This window comes from Echinops telfairi, unplaced genomic scaffold (genome assembly GCF_000313985.2).
Source record: "Echinops telfairi isolate 266 unplaced genomic scaffold, ASM31398v2 ScPeMD7_7427;HRSCAF=8465, whole genome shotgun sequence".
Classification (NCBI taxonomy): domain Eukaryota; kingdom Metazoa; phylum Chordata; class Mammalia; order Afrosoricida; family Tenrecidae; genus Echinops; species Echinops telfairi.
Genome location: NW_022111327.1, coordinates 11,305,501 through 11,327,148, shown reverse-complemented (window position 1 = coordinate 11,327,148; position 21,648 = coordinate 11,305,501). Strand labels below are relative to the sequence as shown.

At 38.8% G+C, this 21,648-nt stretch overlaps 1 pseudogene; it reads right to left on the bottom strand.

The window, feature by feature from the left end:
• Positions 1–24: 24 nt before the first annotated feature.
• Positions 25–6,725, bottom strand: LOC101659854 (annotated as a pseudogene).
• Positions 6,726–21,648: the final 14,923 nt, after the last annotated feature.

The window sequence follows — 21,648 nt, the reverse complement described above, 5'->3', positions numbered from 1 at the left end:
ATTTAACACGTCTGTACAACGTCTTCACTTTGCTGTCCTCATTTGTACAGACGCTTCAGCGTGTCCTTGACCTTCACCATCAATATCTGTTTCCCTGGCCATTGCCTCAACCTCTTCCTCTGTTAACATCTCTCCACATGATGAGGTTCTGGCACACAAACATAGCCACCGCCCTCCTTATCGAACACTCGGAATGCTTCTCTAATTTCTCCCTCACTGTCAGTGTCCTTCAATTTTCTGGCCATCATTGTCAGAAATTCCGGGAAGTCCGTTGTGTCTTTAATGTCAGCATTGAGCTCTTTAATCACTTCCTGTACTTCTGCTTCTGAGGGATTCAGCCCACAGACCTCATTCCAGTTCCCAATTCCTTTGTTATTATAGTCCCATCACCAGCCTTGTCAAACAGTGAAAAAAAAATGTCCTTGAAGTCTACAATCTGCTCTTCAGTCAGTTCATCAGCTATGCTGCAAGCACTACCAGTCTCTGTGAGGAGATAACACTGGGACCCTCTTTTCAGTTTGATTTCCCCAAACTCATTGCTCGCCTACACTATTGAGCAACCAGTTGACCAGGAACAAGGAGACCCACAGTTTAGTCCTGTCTGTCATTTGCTATCTGGGTTACTTTGTGTAGTTGTTATTGTTGAGTGTCTTTGAATTGAGGCCCACTCACAGCAATCCTGTTTCATAGAGTAGAACTGTTCCATAGGGTTTTATTCGCTGTTATGTTTTATAGAAGAAGCCCTTGGCTGTGGATCTGTTTTTGAAGGGTTAATTGTTCTAGTAGCAGCCTAGCATTTAATCATTACTTTCAGAGTCCTCATTTGTTAGCTGCAAATATGCTAAGTGCACTTCTAATGGAACAGAGTTATATTAGGAATACCAAATAAAGTTTGAAAACCTGAGAAAATTTAGAAAATATTACTGCAATCTTCTCTTTTAGAGTACAATAGAATATTCTGGGTAACTGGAAGCTAGCTTAACATAGTCCAGGTCAGAGAAAAAGAGGAAGCCCTTTAATGAGATGGATTGACATAATGGCTGCAACAAAGGGCTCAAACATGACAGGGGTGTGAGGATGGTGCAGGACCAGGCATTGTCTCCTTCACTTGTCCCCAGGGGTCACTATGCATTGAAACAACTCCAAGGCACCTAACAACCACAAAGCTTAACATCACTACCTTTTCTTAAATACCTATTTTGTGCCCAGCACTGTGCTGGGTATTTTCTTAACGTTTTCTACTCTATTCCTCTCTGTAGCCCTTTGAAGTAGCAGTGATATTCATTTTCCAAGTAAAGAAACTGAAATTCAGGGAAGTCAAATAACTTGCCAAAGGCCATCTGTCTGATTAAAAAGCCCATGTTCTTTCGATGACACCACACTGCTTCTACAGCTCATTTCTCGCCTTCGAATGCCACATTGTGCTTCCTGCCTATTAATTTGGAACTCTGACTGTGTCTAGAGAGGGTTATGAAATAATTTGACCTAGCGAAAAACATTTTTGGATATTTGTGTACACAGTCTCAGAGTTGAAAGCATTAAGTAGCCTAAAACTATTTTATATAGTGGTCTTAGTATTTTAACTTCAGTATTTAGTTGAAGTATGGTATTTACATAGCAATCAATTCTATTTACAAATGGTATGTTATTCGGTTTTAACACATATCAATCCATTGTAGCTTCTTGCTAACTAAGACGAAAGCAGAGGAAATTAGGTTTAAGGGAGGTGGCAACAAACTGTCAATTATGTTTAACAGTTTAAATATGCTACAAACTTAATTTTTGAACCAGAAAAGCTGTTGGGATTGGTAGATTTGGTAAACGTGGAAATTAAACATTTGGAGCCTCCACCACCAACACACCAATTATATCTTGATACATTGTTTTACTGATTTTGGTTTTTTGGTAATGATCTTGGCTGAAGAGGTTCTCTACAACGTTCCTTGAAGGGCCACATTAGAATAAGAAATGATGATGTAGCTCAAAGAACTAATCATTGTTTCGCTTAGATTTTTCCCAGTGTTACAGAAAAGAGATTTACAAGGAACAAAAATAACACTGTTCGTTTGTATTCACTAGGTGAAAACTGAGTTTATTAATTTTTTTGCAATATTGTAATATCACCATAATAGTGAGTTTGTATGCTAATAAGATCTGTTGTCTATTTTACTTTATCGGTCATATTTCTAGGATTTCCTGTCCATTTTGACTGAAACTAACAACAAAGGACTAAATAATCATTTCATCTTGCCTCCTCCCTCACCCACAATGGAATATTCTGTTTTCTAAAGCACTCACCTTTTAGAAACAGATGAAATCTCTTTAATCTTTAGAAGACTGGAGAGGATAATATCTTTGATCAGCCTGCTGGTACTGTGTATTTGTTTATGTAAAGTGGCGCCTCATTCAAGTTGAGTCTGGGAAATCTCCCAAACACAGGCTCATTCAGTAGTTATGGGGTTGGATAGTCCTTTGAGGGGCCTAAGGATTTGGCAAACATCAGGGTGTTAGAAGTAGACACAGATGGTTTCTTCTGCCTATGTCCTAATAGCCATCCCTACTCTATCTCCCTCAGGCTTGAGGCTGGTGTGCATCAGAGCCATGAACAAGTGTGATCAGCAACTTGTTGAAAACAAGAAATCCCATAGTACACACAGGGGCTAGAAATACATCTGGAGAAGTTGAAACTCCTTGGGTGCAAAATGACCTAATATGCTGACTACAATAAGGAAAATCTCTATTGTGACCACTTTTAAGAAACAAACTTTTGAAAGGCTTGATACTGTTACTTTGTTCTGAAGTTGGAATTGACTTTATGGCAGTGAGGGACTGTAGAAAAGGAAGGCATGAAGGAGTGCTGGTGGCAGATTGGGATCAATGTTGGGCTGCTAACTGCAAGGTTAGCAGTTTAAAACCACTAGCCCCTCTGAGGGTGAAAGATGTTCGACTGCCCTGTAGCAGTGCTATGATTAAGAAGTGACTGGATGGCAATGCATGGGGCTTGATTTGGGGTTTGTAGCTATGAGAATGATGAGAGCCAATCAAGATAATTAGTTCTTGAAAAAAAGAGTTGATCTTTTATGAAAGTGTAGTGACAATGATTAGTATTATGCTAAGTGATATACACTGAGCCATTTTGACTGGCATATATAGATGAAGTTAGACAACTATACCACAGTGGTTCTGAACTTTGCTAATGCTGTGACCCTTTGATACAGTTCCTCATGTGGAGGTGACCCCCAACCATAAAATTAATTTCATTGCTACTTCTTAACTGTAATGTTGCTACTGTGAAAGGGTTGTTTGACCCCCAAAGGAGGTCATGACCCACAGGTTGAGAACCACTGTCCTAGAACATGAGGACGAAGGGCCTGATGATGTACTTCCAAAACTCAGCTGGTGAAAACCCTATGGATCACAAAGGTCCAATGGGCAACTAGTTATAGGGATGGCACCGCACCAAACAGCATTTTGTCTCATTGTGGATGGGTCAGTGGCTGACTTCATGGCAGCTAACAGCAACGACAACATGCACATTCACACAAAAGATGACTGTGAGACTAAGATTGTAAATAAATGTACAGGCATTGTAACATATCACTGCATTTTTTCTTTCTCTTTTTAAATGTAAGCATTTTACTGTAAACAAGATACTTACTATCAGCTCTGAATTCTCCAGGACAAACCAACAAACCATTTAGATGTCTTGTCATTGTACTGTTCTCAATAAAGGTGGTTCACTAAAGGGAGAATTAAGTATTACTGAATCTGCATAATTCTGCAAGATTTTCCACAGACATTTACACATCAGGAAAAGTCCATGTTCAAACCATGAGTTGTGATTTGGGGGTTTAATAAATCTGGTAACAGAAGCTATGTAGTTATTGGAGCAATGCTTGGAACTCTTTCTGGCAACTGCTTCCAGAATCTGCTTATGAGTCACACAAGGAAATCACTGTTATTACTTATCTCACTGTGAGATGTGTTCCTACAGCTGAGTGTAAAAGTATCTCAGCATCTCATTTTCTTCACACAGGTTTCCCAAACTGATTTCTGACTATAGTGCTTCCACGTTAGACTAACACACCAAAATGCTGAAAGAAACATGGCTCCCATCCTTCAAGGTTACATTACTACAACAATGAAAGCACTGCCATCTGAGGATCGCACTGTGGTGAAATAGGATATAGATTGCGTGAAATGAAGTGTGAGTTTTTATCTTAGGAACTTAACAAACCATAATCGTTTCCATATAAAACTACCCTATGGATCAATTTGTCTATCTACAGGTATTAAAGAGTGATTTATTTGTGTTTAGTGCTTTGGTAAATGTAGCCAACTAGTTTGTGCAAAGGCTCTGTCAGTTCCAATTTCAATCAGGACGAGTAGATGAACTAAGAAATTAAATCATTAGCCTGAGTTCACATGGCATATAGTAATCCCAGTAGAGAAAGCTGCCAAATTTCTTAATCCTAGCTAAGTGATCATTCCTGAATAATTTTTTCTTCTCTCTCTCTATCCTCAGACACACACACACACACACACACACACACACACACACACAACTATTCTGTATCTCTTTTTCCATCCCTCTAAAATATTTTTTTTGTTTTTAGTTTTTTGACCACGGTGTATGTACATGAGGATATTCTAAGTTGGGGAAGGAGGGCAAAATTATAGCAAGATTTTCCCCCTTCATTCTACCTTCTAAGTTAAAAAGACAGAAACTTTCAAAGCCATAACCTTGTTGAGATGGCCTGCCCAGAAGCATTAGGAGAAGTCTCCCTTACATTTGGGGGGTAGATGATTGGGAATTATATACAGAAAGAAGTTACCCACTGAGTAGGAAAGGCCAGGCTCTTTGAAGGTACATTTGTATTTCACTCGCTGTAGAAAGCCGGCACCCTGAAATCCCTCACATTAGAACCTGAATTCCTGGCTGACTATGTTATTAGTATGAGTCACTGAGGAGTTTAGAGCTGCAATCCTGTGGAACTGGGTTCATGGAAACACCCAGGTAAGACCAGTGACAGGGCTCGGTAGAACAGGCGATTTTTTAAAATTCTACAAGTCTTTATCTGTCCTTGTAGTCCTTTGGGTTAACACGAAAATATCTATTTATTGGAGGCAAATAATTGAATTGAATGTTCCCTCTGTGTAGGCACCATGTTACTTATTTTAAATGCATCCTATCACTTTAATCTCCTTATAGTTGTCCAAGGAAACTGAAGCACTGTGAGTTTAAGCAGCATATTCATGACAGCACGACACAAAAGAGACAAAACTAAAGCCCCAAATGGGGTTTTTCCAGTTCTCGAGTTCACGTGGCTTGACCACTTCACTCTACAATCTGAAATTACCATAGTGCTTGGCACTCAGCAGTACCACGATTGTCTGAATGAGACTGAGTTGAATCCTACCCGTAGCTGATTATATGGTGCTGCTCATTCTTTACATTTCTTCTTCATGCTAATCCTGCAGAAATTGAATGAATCCATGGATACTTCTGCTAGAGTACTGAGTCATTCAATAATTATACAATTATTTGTATTATAACTGGGACAGTGTTTTCATGGAGGGTACAATGGTAAATAAAACAGATCTGGTCACTGTTCTCATGGAGTTTACCATCAAGTGGGAAAAATAAATATATAATTGGAAATCCTGATGAGTCTATGAAACCAAGGTGTTATAAGAGAAACTAATAAACACATCTTAATGTAGTCTAGGAAGGAGCCCTGATTGCTATAAGCTGGAATCAATGGCAGTGGGTTTTGGTTTGTCGCGTCATATAGGGACTGCAATTCAAAGATGTTCTTTTTAAGATGCAATCTGGGGAATGGGTAGAATTTGTGTTTTGATCATTCCAGTAAAACATGTAAGCTCTGAGGTTGAAAAGATTTTATTGTCTTCAAGAAACTAAAAGAAGGTCATTGCTAAAGTAAATGAACTAGAGGGCAAGTGTTATAAGGCTTTTATACAAGTATACCCAAACCAGGGGAAATCTGGAAATAAGGAGAAAATGATTGTCCTTTGAGATTGAAGTTTTAAAATCAACACATAGTCAACAGTAGAAAGATGAATTGCAAACCTTGACAGCAACTTGAAGAAATTATTAGCACATCCCGGGGGTGGGGGGCACAGGAGAGTTGACCAGACAAAAATAATAACAAAGTGTTGATTGCTAATTTGAATGTTGTTAAAAATTAAAATTGTTTGTCCTGCCAAAGATATTGCTAAGAAAATGGAAAGAAAATTGACAGACTGGGAGAAATTATTTGAAAATCACATATAAAGAATACTTAGCAAGGAGTCGACTAAGTCCACACAGAGGCATGCCAGTTGGTGTGATCAAAAGATGACAATTACAAAATTCGAATGCGGTGAGGGGAAAAGCAACAGAGCTAAAATTATGAACACCTAATTTGTGGAGGGTTATTGGGGACAGTGGGAGCCCAAAACCCATTGGCAGAGTATCTGGTCAGAATGAGCCTTTGGCAGATCTGCTCTGGCCACAGGCAAGAGTCTCAAATAGACTTACTGTCAGGCAGAGTAGTCTTGATGATGCTGGATCAAACTCCCAACATAGCCAGTTGACCTCCCTACTGACGAGACCTCAATTTGTCCAGGGTGTAATTATCTCTTACTTGTTCCATGACAGAAACGTCTTCCCTGGCATTTTGAATGTTGACGGGGGTCTTTTCCCTGTTACCCATTATTTTCATGCTTGTCTGTATATTATTATGATTTTATCCATACCACCCTAGTGCAATTTTTTTGGTGGTTGTTGTTTTCTGCTGGTTTTCCACGATGTGAAGCACAGGAGGAGTGGATGGATAATGATAATAACTGATACAAGCAGACAGAGGGAATACAGGGGTGGGGGGCTGGGTGATAAGGAGGGAAAGGGAATTTGGGGAGTAAATAATGAAGACAAGATGGGAAGGGGAGGGAGCACTCTAATGGACTGTGATGGCACAACTCATTTTAAAGGGGATTTAGCTCTGGGGGGGTGCCTACAATGGATTTGGTAATGATTGTAAAATTCTCCTTGAGATGACTGAAATATTGAATTGTGCGATATGGAAAGTATGTGCCAACAAAACTGTTGGTGGGGGGAGAGAAGAATACTTAAAGATGTAATTTTTTACAGGAGCAGGTCACTAGGGCTTTCTTCCGTGGCCTTCCTGTGTGTAGGTTGAAACTGTTAATCTTTTGGGTAGCCGCTGAGAGCTTAATCCTTTTAACTAGTATTACCTGCTCTTTCCTTACATATACACATTTCTTCTTCATACTAGCCCTGTAAGAAATTTGAAAAGAAAAATAGAGACTACCACTAAGGTCGAGATCTTTAAGGAAGGTATATAGATGCCAAATAAGTATATGGAAATACGTTCAAGCACACATGTCATAAAGAAATTTCAAATCAAGACAATATGAAAATACCACTATATACCTATTAGAATGGCTAAAATGAAAAACACTGAAAACCTTACATGGTGGCAAGGGGTGGAGCGGCAAGGAAACATCATTTAAGGCGGATGGAAGTGCAAACTGGGACAACCACTTTGGAAGACAGTCAGGTAGTGCCTTACATACCACTAAGCATGGTCAGAGCATATGGCTCAGCGATTTTGTATCTTGGTGGTCATCCAAATGAGTTGAAAACATATGCCCCTACAAAAAACTGCATGTGGGTGTTTATAGGAGCTTGATTCATAATCTCCCAAGTCAGGAAGCAGGGGAGGAGGCTCTCAGTATGTGAGTGCATAAACAGACTGTGGTACATGCAGCAATGGAAGAGTACTCAGTGAGTAAGAGAAATGCGCTATTGAGGCATTGAAAGACATGGAAGAAAAGTATACGCAGATTGCTAAGTTACAGGAATCAGCCTGAAAAGGCTACCTATAGTATAAGTCCAACTATGTGGTATTCTGGAAAAGACAAAACTATAAAGGGAGTAAAAGATCAATGATTGACAGGGGTTAGGGAGGAGGGTGGGATAAACAGTTACTGTAGGAATATAGGGGCTTTGGGAGGAAGTGAAATGATTCCGTAGAGTACTGTAATGTTGGATACATGACAATATGCAATTTTCAAAACTCATAGGACTGTACAACCAAGTGTAAGCCCTAATATAAATGACAAAGCTTCATGAATAATAATGTATCAATATTAGTTGATTAACTGTAACAAATGTACTATAGTAGAGCAAGATGATGGGAAGGGAGAAACTGTGTAGTGAGGGATACAAAGCAGAGGTGAGGATATAAGAAAACTGCACTTTCTGGTCAAACTTTTCTAAAACTACTCTAAAGACTAGAATTCATTATTGAAAATGACCTGAAAGCAAGCAAGCAATGATAGTACCAAAGAAGCAGTAGTCAGAGAGGCCTACCAATGTTATCCCTGTGGCAAGTACATCCTTATTTATACATATGCAGTTCAATAGAAAGTCTTAGAAACTATCTTGGTTCAAAGTTAATATTATCTAAACTTTGGACACATTAGGGTGAGTCAAAAATTAGTGCTACTGGGGTTCCAATTCATACATGTATGGGTTTTGCTCAGATCAACTGTGTTTCAACACCAGCCTGTGGTTAGTGGATGGCTGCAACAAGTTCTCTCAGTAATTAATTTGGCTTTGTCTTATTATGTCTCCGTAAGGGAAAAAAATGAATATTTTTTGTGCCACGGGAGAAAAAACAATTTTGAGGTCAGGGCTAATAGCAAATTTTTAAAAAAACTCAAGTGAACATTTTCCCCAAATCATTGAAGCTTTGTTACAAGGTGACAGAATGCTACCCCACATAAAATAGCAGTTTTCAGATGATCAGGCACTTTAAAGAAGGTCAGAAAGTCTTCAAAGATTAACTCAAGTCAGAGAGGTCAGCTCAGAATTTTATGGTGATTGTTTTTTGGGGGCCATTAGAACGAGACAAAATTGATCAATTTTCTCAAAGGATACAGGATGACCAGGGAGGTTTATTAAGTTTGAAGAATCCTCAGAATTGAATTAGTGAGAAAAAGGTAGGAGAGAATGCTGGGGATTTTTTTCCCCATCCTGACAGTACATGTACTCATTCTTTGAGGCTGGTAAGAGCTGTCCTATGAGAATTCTCTTAAGAAATTTTACTGCAGCCAGCCTATAGCCTTGATCTTTCTCCTTAAGACTTATTTTTGTTTTAAAACCTCAGAGAACATTTAAAATGGATGCAACTTGACTCCCTCGAAGATTCTAAATCTGTTGCTTTGATGTGATGAAAATTAAAGAATGCAGTATTAGAGAGATGGAGGCATGTCTTTCAGCAGTACATTTGGAGAAAAAAATACCTTCACATTTTTGTATTTTTCTTTGAGGTTTCTACGATGTTTAGCAATACTTTTTTCTTTGTCCTCAAAATGTGGTACCCCCTATAGCAGGCCTCTCGAGGAGAAAGATGAGTCTGTCTATTCTCAAAATAGTGAAAGTCTTGGAAACCAAAAGGGGCAGCTCTACCCTGTCCTACAGGGTCCGATGTGTCAGAATGGACTGAATGGCAGTGAGTGTATTGGGATACCCCTCATTCCAAGTTCTCTTCTAAATGCTGCAAGATTTTCGAGCTTTTCTGTCACTGTATTGCTGCAATCATGTTTGAATACTCTTCATCAACATTTTATTGGAGTGTAGTATTAATTATGTTGTCTGATGCTTGCATTCTTTGGAATGGGCACAATACGGATCTCTCTCAATCCATTGGCCAGATAACCATTTTACACATTCTTGGCATAGACTAGTAATTGCTTCTAGCTCTGCTATTCAATTTCTTATAAAAACATCCAGAGACCAATTATTTGATATTTGAAACGCATAGTTTGCTTTTTTTTTAAATCTTTTTTACCTTCATGGTCATTTATTTCTCATCTAGATCCTCCTTCCAAGGCTTGGTATAAAACACAATTACTAACTTTTGCCCATCTCCGGTCATTGGTAAAAATGGACATGTTAGAAAATTATTGCTGTTGTTACCAGGTACTATAGGGATTCAGAGCATGAGGTAAGTTTTTACCTATGTTGGCTCTATCTATGTCCTATCATGCAGAGGAATGATGTACTTCTATCTATTTCCTTTCCATGCAGAGGAATAATATGTACTCCATGTTCATCACGTTAATCCTCCTTTTTAACCCCTTCTATTTCTTCATGTCTTCTGAGCTTTATCCCTTCACAAATTATGTTCTTTGATCTTGAATGGTTCATTTTTCAAAGGAGTGAGTACCCCCATCGCTTTATGGTCCATTTTAGAGACTTGTCTGTTGGTTGGCTGCAAGTTGATCCATTGAGGTAGTTATTTATTGTGCCAACCTGACCGATAAACACATGTAGGATTAATTGAAAGGTAGAGAGATAAATGGCTCAGCGAGCCTCGCCTTTCTTGTCTCTTGCTCCTTGATCATCAGACCAGTGTGCAGCTGCCTTGCTTGTTCTTTGCCTCAATTTGCAAGCTACACTACCTGTGGGACACCTAACCCATGGACTGTGTCGCTGTAATTTGAGGTTCCTTCAAGACCTGCTTTGCCACCATTGGAATTTACATCTCTTGAGCTGGGGACTGTCAGACCCTGTCATCTGGCTGACTATCGGTAACCTGCTTTGCTGTTTGCTGTCTGTGCCCGGATGGCCTGAATTGCTCTACAGAGGACTACCTGGCGGCCCTCAAGACTTGAAGGACTGCCAGTGTCTCACAACTGTCTCACGGGAGTGAGTTGCACTGAGCCATTTGTACTGTTTTATAATTTAATTGTTTATTTCTTATGTTATATATCTACCTATCTGTATAAATATATATATAATTATTAGCATTCTGGTTTTGTTTCTCTAGAGAACCCTGTCTAATACATCCATGAGGTCAAATTCTGGGATTGGGTGCCTAAGGGTCATAGTCTCTGGGGTTCCACCAGTCTCTATCAGAGCAATAAGTCTGGGTTCTTTTTTTAAGTTTTGGGTTTGCTTCATCTTTTTCTCCCACTCTGTTCAGGAAATCAGTAATGATATTTCTTGATCCACATCCTCTTCTGAATCATTGCTGATGTACCATTGCAGGAAATAGCAGAAATATGTTTACCCCCACCCCCCACTCTGGTCATGGATTACATTATTAATAATCCTTTGATCACACAGGCTGGTGTGCTACTTCCATGTGGATTTAGCTGGCACTTCACTTAGATGGCTGCTTGTTAAGACAAGTCTTTAAAATCCTAGATGCCATTTTTTCTGATAGCCAGACCCCATATGATTTCTTCACCAAACTTTGCTTTGCAGTGAACACTTCAAAGAGGCAAGTATTGAATAAGACCACATCATAGGAACTCATTGTTTGCAGATTAGGGCCTATATTAAGTGTGATCTCAAAATCCATTTATATATTTAAGGTGTGTGTGTGTGTGTGTGTATAAATGAATGATCCACTTTTGAGGCAGCATTATTAGCTTGAGAGATAACATAAATAACTTCCATGGCACATTTGATAATTCTAAGAATAACATCATTAATCTAGCCAGAAGTATAGAATTTAAAATACTTGGGGGGGGGGGCAGAATATATAGGAGAGCTTTTAAAAGTAAATTACATGGAATATTAACTTACAAAGATCAAATCATAAGTGTTCTGTGCCAACCCTTATGTCAGACAAACAATATTCACATGTGATATGCCCACACAAGATTATCAGATTTTTATAATGTCTTTCTTTGGTGGGGGGGTGACTAGCTTTAATATCATAGTTCATATAGCCTGTGGAATAGAAAAAGATAACCTTTGGATTCTGGGTAATTTTTTATTCCATCCGAAATACTTTGTGAATGCCAATTATATGCTAGATTGTTCTAAGCAATCAAGCTCATAGAATTGACATTTTTATGGGGGGGATAGAACAAAATGTATAAACTGAAAATATTAGAAAAAATAACACAGGATAAGGAGATACAGGATGATGAAACAGAAGTTCTATTTTAGATAGATGTAGGGTCCTGTGAATTAGCTATAGTGGTACCATTTTTCTGCCATTCGTAAAGCATATGAAAATGCACGTTCCAGTGTTATTACCACCAGGTTAATATTTTTCCTATTTTAATTTACTTCTAAATGTGAATTTTGGGGGCGGGAAACAATACGTAGCACAACTGATTACAATATCCCAGGTCCCAAACATGTGATCCAAAACCACCAGTGGCCATCAGAGCTTCATAGGTACACTGCAGATCTCTCCCCCATCTGCACCCATTGCCATTTTAGTGCTTTACTCTTGGCACAGTTATACTTCTGAAAATAGTAACAAGTGCTCAAAGAAAGATCCTTTATATTTTTCTTCCCTAACTCAGGTTACCAACTAATACCTACTTCCTCTGGTTCTCATGAAGTTTAAATACTTTTGTGCACAAGATAATGATGTGCTAAAAATGTATCGAAGATATTTTGCATACAAACACATCATTTATCATCATCATGATCAATATTTTCAACAAACACAATTTATCATCTGCATCAATGTTTTCAATAGCAACAGCAAAATATTAACCTGTAGTAACAATGTGGACATTTTCAAAACGTTTAAAGTCTCAGAAGTTTGTTACAGATCTAGAGATAGAACCACCAGTTCCTCTTTGGAGAAGACCATGGTGAACTTCAGCACAGAAATATAGACACCCTGAACAGGTAAGAAAGGCAAACAAAGAAAGATTTTTCTGGGAAGTTCCAGTACTGATTCTATTATTCTCAGTTATGAAACTAGACCAGTCAGTATGAGGCAACAGATTTAGAAGAGGCTAAAAAAGTCTGCTAGTCCAGGTAGCACTTTACAAGTGGGAAAAGGTGTTATTTTCAGCCTGACACAGATGCATAAAATCCTCAATCACATCTGACCTATCTAATGACCCATTCACCATTTCTGTTTAACCAAGATAAGGGTGTCATCATGAAAGTCATTCACAAGTTCTATTGAATCCAAATAGTCAGCTTCATCCTGAAAGGAGAACCACAGGAAAATGAAATTAATTTGGTCTATTTTTCATTTCAGATATCTAAGTCATTGCTGAAAAGGAGTCTTTAATTTCCAGCTTAGGACAAGTCTAACACAAGTACAATTGAAATCTATCCACCGAAGCTAGCTCTTTGAAATATGGAGCTTTCAAGAATCTCACCAGCATTCAGGGGAATAATTTCTTACCACCTGCATTATCAGCTCTATTCCTTTTATTAGAAAATCTGTCAAAATGTAGTCCTATAAAATAGTTATGATTTTAATCTCACTAGCAATTGGAAAGGGGTACAAATGGTTTTGACTGCAGTCAGAAATGTTTGCTAAAAGTCAGTACAGTTTTGTAACTTCTCATCCTCTTAAATTAATAAAATATGCTAAAACAACTATGATCTCAATATTGTTTCTTTAACACAAAGTTAGTTTTCTAGATAATGAACATGCTATAAAATCAGACACTAATTTTCACGCTTAATATCTAAATATATTTAAATGTTCATATGTAAAGGGTCCGGGTTGGCAGTGTGGGATAAGCTCTGGCTAAGAGTTACTGCCTTGGTGACACTATCTAGAGTTGCTAGGCATCAGACTCGATTCCATGGCAGGGGGTTTGCGTGGGAGCATATGTATATAACAACAACAAAAAAGCAAATGCGTAGAGTTGACTGGTTATCTGTTTTTGACTTTCTGAGGTTGTAACTCTTTCCCAGAGCTTTGTACAGTGTATGCTATACATGTATTAAGAGCCCTGTTAGTGCAACAGTTAAGCGCTCCACTGGTAACAGAATGGTTGATAGTTCAAACCCACCCTGAGGTTCTGCAGTAGAATCCCTGTTGGATTTGCTCCTGTGAAGATTGGAATCTAGAAAATCTTACGGGGCAATTCTACTCTGTTTTTTATGGTCACAATGTATTAAAATGGATTCAGTAGTACTTAACACAACATTCCAACTTAGACTGCAGGATATGTTCTGCTTTCTTTTTGATTGAGGCTTTCCTCACTTTGTTTTGTTATTCTTGGTAGCTGTTTTGTTTCTTTGTTTTGGTATTGTTTGGTCGATGAAATCCAGGCTGGATGAATTTATAGAGACAGTCACTGGATGAATGGTTTCTTGGGGGCGTGGCAGGGGAGGTTGGGGGAAATGAGGAGCTAATAGCAAAGAGTACAAGAAAGCGTTTTAAGATTAATTGTGATGATGAATGTACAACTCATCTTGATATGATTAAACTGTTGAATTTTATGACGTGGATTATGGCCCAATAAGAGTATATGTTAAAAAAAACACTTTCATTTTGCTCCATGAGGAGTTCTAAAAACCAATACTGGATATTATCTGAATTGTTTATGTTAATAAAGATATTATTAATATAAAAAAGAGGGAGACCCTTGGTGACATAGACTTTCACAGCTCCAACCCAGAGAAGACTGTGAGGATGGGACAGAACTGGGCCATGTTGACTTCTGTTGGACATGGGGTCACTATGTGTTGGAAGCCACTCGACATCGCCTGACAACAGCACTGGCACTTTGGGTAAAAGACCTGGATCTAGTCCTCTAAGATTAACACCTAGAAAACTTTCCGGAACGTGTGGTGTCATTATGAGTTGAAACCAATGACAGCTAACAACAAAAAAGATCATTTTCTCAGCTTCTCTAATGCGACAAGTTTATACCCTTATGAATCTGCTATGAAACAGCCTCTTCTTACTCTGTAATCTTTGCCACTGCTACTACTACACCTCTACCTCAGTGATCTTTGGTGACTAGAATCATTATCTGTACCTATACAGATGGACACAGATCATAGAAGCAACTCTAAAATATTACTTTGAATCCAAATTGCTTAAGCCTGATTTTTCTTGAGCAGCATGTTAAGGGAACCAGAGGGCTATGTGGGCTCTACTAGTTACTGGCATGTAAACGTTTAAAACAAGCATGGTATAAGGGGAAAAGGAATAAGATGAAGCTAAGACTGTGAGAAAAAAACTGAAAGAAAAAATTACACAAGGAAGTAGAGCATTTAGAAAGAAATCAGAGCACAAGAAATATACCAGTAGAGGAGGGCTGTAACAAGGGGAGATGGCAATTGAGAATGATTGCTTATTCAGTTATACCTGCCATCTTTATTCATTTGGATTCTGTGCAATAATGAATTCAAATCACTGTTCATAATTTTGTTTAAATTAGATATTCAGAGATATAAAGCTCCTGATTACCAACATTTTGAACTCCAGCAATATTGAAACTAACAAGATAAGGTACTAGAATGTAAGTAGCTTTACCTAAGTGATTCTATTGCAACATTAGCCATATTAGAGGGAGTTTTAGCAGAAATGGAAAGTGGAGTCTGGGGACAACGTTTATTTGGAAATGTTTAAGAAGAAAGACAGTATGGGCAAATCACGAAATGGACTGCAGGGCTGGTGGGAATGCGGATGGAGAGTACATTGGAACATCATCAGCAAGGACTGGACAGTCAAAACCCAGGAAGTCAGTGTAGACAAGAGACATTACCTAGGAGAATGCTGGGAATGGTGGGCCTAGAAGAGAAATGAGTGTCATCATAGGGAGAGAAAGATCAATCACATGGCTTTAAGGACACATATTCTGTGACAGATACTGTGCTGCATGCTGGGACCAAAACAATGACTAAAATATGGTCTCCGCCTTCATGCTAACTTAATCCAGGGAAACAGACAGATTAGCAACTACTAAAAGCAAAGATTAAAGAGCTCTGGTTGTGCTGTGGGTTAGGCATTAGGCTGAAATTCACAAGTTGAGCAATTCAAAACCACCAGCTGTTGAGAGGGAGAAATATTTGACTGTCTGCTCCTGTAAAGATTTACAGTATCAGATACATAAGATCTCTATGAGTCAGAATGAACTGGAGGCCAATAGAGCTTCTTTTATTTCTATGGTGCAAGAAAAAACATAGGAGACATATGTAGCAAGTACAGAGTGGACACACAAGAAGAAGCAATGAGCTCTAGGGAAAACATAATAAAAGCACATACTTATAGAGCATTTAATATGCGCTTAGTAGTGTTGAACTGCTTTCCATAATTCTTTATTAAGTTTCCTTAAGAACACAATGAGTTAGATACTCATATAAAGCTAAAGTAACAGATGAGGAGACTAAGGCACCGAACAGTTATATAACTTCCCACAGAGCACGCAGCTATGAAATAGTCGAAGCAGCAGACAGAGCGTTATGCTCAGCCACCACATTTTAAAAGAAAGTAAAAATAAGACATGAGGTGTTCAGCCTGGCTTGGAGGAGTGTGTTAGATGTTGGAAAGGGGTATTCTGGCTCAATTGCTGAAGCATCCATAGCCTTGCCATTGTTACCAGGAGGTGGCTCAAGGTTTCTAGCCTTTCTACTACTCGGTTCTTGTCTTCTTCACAAGAAAGATTTCAGGTAAGGGGCACATTCAGACCAGAGCATGAAGAAAGGTTTGAAGAGGGTAAGTGAGCTTAGTGAAAGGGTTACTTTGGAAAAGAACTCCAAAGGACCCTTAGCTTGGCTCAAAGGGCTTGATAGAATACAGCATGAAACGTTTTATTCTGTTAACGGTGGACCTCCCATCATTAGTTGACTTTCCAATAGGTCTGCCGCTATGGGCTGATTCTCTATAGTGTACTTCCTCTTTCCAGTGTGTCCCTGAACCCCAGCATCCCAGACTTGCTCTGCTCAAAGCCCAAGAATCTATTCAGTTTGGGGGGGGGGGCAGTGTGAGCATCCTGCTTTTTTCCACCCAGTCTTTTCCCTACTGTCAGGTCTCTTCCATTGGCAAGGAAACGTGTCTTTTCTGTACTCACCTTCCTTTGTGCTGGAGAGGTATGTGCAGAAATATGTCCCCACCTCCCTTTGTGTTACAATTGCGTCCCCATTCCTGCCATCATTATCTCTCTTCCCTTTGCCCACCTCTGTCTAACTAACACCATTACATGTAAGTTGGTACAGCTGAGCTATTAACAAACTAAAACAAAAACAATCAAACAAACAGAAAACCCCAAACACATGGCCATTTAGTTGACTCCAACTCGTTATGATGTATTGATGGTTTCTGGAGCTGTAATCTTTATGGAAGGAAATAACCTTGTCTTTCTCCTTTAGGGCAGTTGGTGAGTTTGAACCACTGACCTTGCTGTTAGCACCCTCAGTTGGGACCTTGTCTTAATAATCCCTAAGTGAAAGTTGTTTTGAGCTCCTGTCTTATTTATAGTTTTATCAGACCTTAAAAAAGAGCTTGGTAGCTCCCTTGATTTCACTTTCCTTTAAAGCACTAGTTAAAATGGCCTGCTCTGTTCCAGATATTTTATAGCATAGTATCACACAAAATAAAAGTAGAGCAGAGGAAAGTCTAAAAAAGAAGAAGAAGAATCAAAACAACCCAAACTAGTTCAGTTTACTTTTCTTAAAAGTTCAGTTTGCTTTGATTTATAAATCAATAAATAGCACCTATCCAAAGCCAGAGCTATGTGTAGTCTCTGCCAACACGGAGACAGGAAACCTTTTGTTTTCATTCACTATGTAGTTGGTGTTTCTGCCTTCTCCTGTAACCTTTACGTGCCAATTATCACTCCCATCTCTCTCTGTCAAACCATCATCTTCTAGCCTCCCCAGCTAGCCTTGCCACCTTACCTCCCTTTTCCTTGTCACATCTGCTCAATTTCCTTGTGCAAAGTAGTGCTTCCCAATCTCTCCCTTGGTTTGCAATGACAACTGATAGTGCCAGCACCTAAGACAGAAAATCAAAAAGCTGAGCGTTTGCTTTCTGTGCTGATGTGTGACAGAGCAATTACTAAATTTCACTTAGCTGACTACTACGGAGATAATGCTTGAGATTGGCTGTCATTCTGTCATACTGAAGTTTAGATCCTAAAATATTTTTTATTGTTGTAGTATTTCACCTGATTTCTCTTTGATAATTTTTCCCTCTATAGAGAAGGCAGTAAAACGAAAATGTCCTGTTGCATGTTAAGTTGTTTACCCACTGTCCCTTCCAGGTTCATCACTCTTGCTCCAAACAAATTGAATAAGAGATGAATTTGTTGTGGTTGTTTATGGGAAAACACTCCTTTATAATAGTGACAATTAGCAAGAGAGGAAAGGACTTCAGGAGTATCTATTATACTTCAAAATGACTCATATGCTAATACAGCAATGTCTTAGGGCCAGTGGAGAACCTTACACATAGGATTAAGAATGGCAATTAATTCAGTAACAAGGATAAGAGAAATGGGAATTTTTCTTGAGGGAATTATTTTCCGAAGGTGTATTCATTTCATGTCTCCTTACAAGGTTTTTGCTGCCTTTACCTGTTAGCTTTCAGAAATTAAAAATACAACAGATCCTCTCCCTCTCTATAAAGTTCATCTTTCCCTGTGCTATATACTGCATATATTTGAGTCCAAGCAAGATATTGTTTCTCTTATTAAGAAAATCTCAAGTGAAGACTATCACATCATATTGTAACGTCCTGTTCATCTGTTGTTAAAGAGCAACAAGATACAGGGTGTTACTGTAGGGTATAAAAAGATCACCTAAGGAGGCTTGGTGTTGGCCAGGGAACTCATACTAGACGAAATGATTTCTAAGGGAAAACTTAGAGTAAGTTAAGGAGAGAGAGAGGCACAACAGTGGTTAAAAATTAATGCTTAAGGAACTGTCAGAATACAGACTTCAATAAATATGCCTCTTCATAAAAAAGCAAGCGAAACACTTGCAAACATTTATCCAAACCGTTTTTTGTTTGCTTGTTTTTACATCTGAAAGTTGACAGGATTTCAAGAAACATTTTCCTAAAAAACTTGTTCAATCCAAGTAGGTGATTTGGGCAGCTTGTAGCAAGTGAGCCAATTCACAAGACTGGTGGAAGAGCGTGAGAGTGTTTATTGAGTGCTAGCACCCAAGGTAAACAAACTGGACCTCGTCCATCAAAATCTACTTCAGGAACAATAAGTTAAGGGGTGGTTTATAGACAAGGCATGGAGAAAGGGGCCTTCTGGAAGACTCTGGCCTATGAATTATGCCGCCTTCTGGTTCTCTTTCTTTGGAGGGGCTCCTAGGCCTTCCAATTATAGTTTTTGTTTGATTGCTACAGTCCTTTAAATGGACATGAATTAATGGCAACTTCTGAAGGGTAACAACAAAGGTTTTCCAGATCATCATGAATTCTAATAGAATTGCAAGATTGCCACAGAAGGAGAGTGTCAGCTAAAGACTGCTCAGTTGTATTCCTGGCTACAGGTTCTGTTAGCCCAATACTCCCCTTCAGATGGAGATATCTAATTTTAATTTCTAAAGGGAAGAAGCAAATCCTAACAGAACCCCAAGATTGAAAGAACAAGGAGAGGAAAGTGCAGGAAGTCACAGGAAATGCTGAGGCACAGTGTGGCATCAATATCTCTCATGCCACATACTCTCCTGAATCTGGCTTGAATTTCTGGTAGCTCCCAGCTGCAACTAACTACCAATGAGTTGTCACATTTTACTGCTTGTGCTATTAATTATATTGTTCAATGATTTCTGCAATCTGTTGAGTCACCTTTCTGGGGAAGGGGCATAAATACGAAATCTCTTCCAGTCAGTTGCCAGATACCGTTCTTGCAAATTTCTTGGCAGAAGTGAATAAGTGCTTCCAGTGCTTCATCAGTTTATGGAAATATTTCAATTAGTATTCTGCCAATCCTATAGTTTTATTTTTCATGAATGCGTTCAGTGTAGCTTGGACCTCTTCCTTCAGTACCATCTGTTCTTGGTGATATTATTTTTCTTAGAAGGAGAAGAAATCATAGCTGAAAAGTCCCCCATTTTAATGGAAACATGAATCTATACATGACATGTTAAAAAATATGCAGAAGATAACTTTAAAATGACTGCAGCTGGATGTCAATGAGGAAATTCCAATAGTCCAAGCCAGATTCAGAAGGTGGAATAAAACAAGGAATTTGTTTCATTGCTGATAGCAAATGGATTTTAATAAAAAAACAGAGAATATGAGAGAAATATTTACCTGTGTTCTACTGAATCTACGAGACATTTAACTGTCAAATTTTGGATAAAATTATAAAAATATACCAGAACACTTAATTCTGTTCATGAGGATCCTTTACATAGATCAAGTGTCCATCATTTGAAGGGAACAAAGGGATAGTTCATGGTTCAGAATTCAAAAAGGACAGTGACAATCCTGTAGACATGAAGAATATAATTGAGTTAATCTGGGTAGACTAGAAAAACAAATTCATAGACCCTCACATGTATATAAGAAAGAGGTTTATATACAATAGCAATTCAATATTGAGAAAACATCCCAACCCAGTCCAGTCCAAGTGCATAAGGCTGATAGTAACCCATTTGTCCAATACCAAAATATAAAGTTCTCTTCAGACTCATGAAACAAATGCAATGATTCTGAGTGCATGATGACCACAGGCCAGTGGGTAGAAAGTCTTTGGATCCAGTGGCATTGTAAGCATCTCAGCACTGGTAGGGGTCTTCGTGTGGCTCCTCTAGTTCCCAGGGCATGGGGTCTATCAGTGTAGTACCATGTGTCTTGTCAGCAGAGCATCTCTCAGGGAGTGAGGAGAGAGAGTGTGTCTCCTGTCTCCAAGAAGGAAAATACAGGAGTTCCCAGAATTCTCAGGAGAAGGTCATGCCCACACAGAGGCCTCATTGGCTATGATTCAATTGACAGACTAGACTCCACCCCTTCACTCTGAATCCTCTCAAATCCCAAATTTACACCAGCTTATGTAACTACCACAGTAATCAATGACACTGTGCTATATACACTATTTTTTAACTGGCCAATGTCTTGTGTCTATTTTCACCAAAAGAAAAACAAGAAAAATATTTTAACTAGTAAGGAAACCACTTCAATGACTAAGGTGCATGTGATCTCAACTTTTAAATTATTTATAAACATACAAAAACTACACAAGGTAAAAGGAAGACAGAAGAATAGATGCATTTGAAATAAAACTTTGGTGAAGAATGCTGAATATATTGAATATATATTGCTAGAAGAATAAATAAATCAAACTTAGAAGAAATGTGACTATAATGTTCCTTTTTTTAAATCATTTTATTAGGGGCTCATACAACTCTTATCACAATCCATACAAACATCAATTTTGTAAAGCACATTTGTACATTCATTGCCCTCATCATTCTCAAAATGTTTGCTCTCCACTTAAGCCCCTGGCATCAGGTCCTCATTTTCCCCCTCTCTCCCCACTAACCCCTCCCTCATGAACCCTTGATAATTTATAAATTATTATTTTGTCATATCTTGTCCTGTCCGATGTCTTCCTTCATCCACTTTTCTGTTGTCCGTCCCCCAGGGAGGAGGTCACATGTAGATCCTGGGACTCGATTCCCCCTTTCCAACCCACTCTCCCTATACGCTCCTAGTATCGCCACTCACACCACTGGTCCTGAAGGGATCATCCACCCTTGATTCCCTGTTTTTCCAGTTCCTATCTGTACCAGTGTACATCCTCTGGTCTAGCCAGACTTGCAAGGTAGAATTCAGATCATGATAATGGGGGAGGGGGGGAAGCATTTAGGAACTAGAATAAAATTGCATTTTTCATCATTGCAACATCGCACCCTGACTGGCT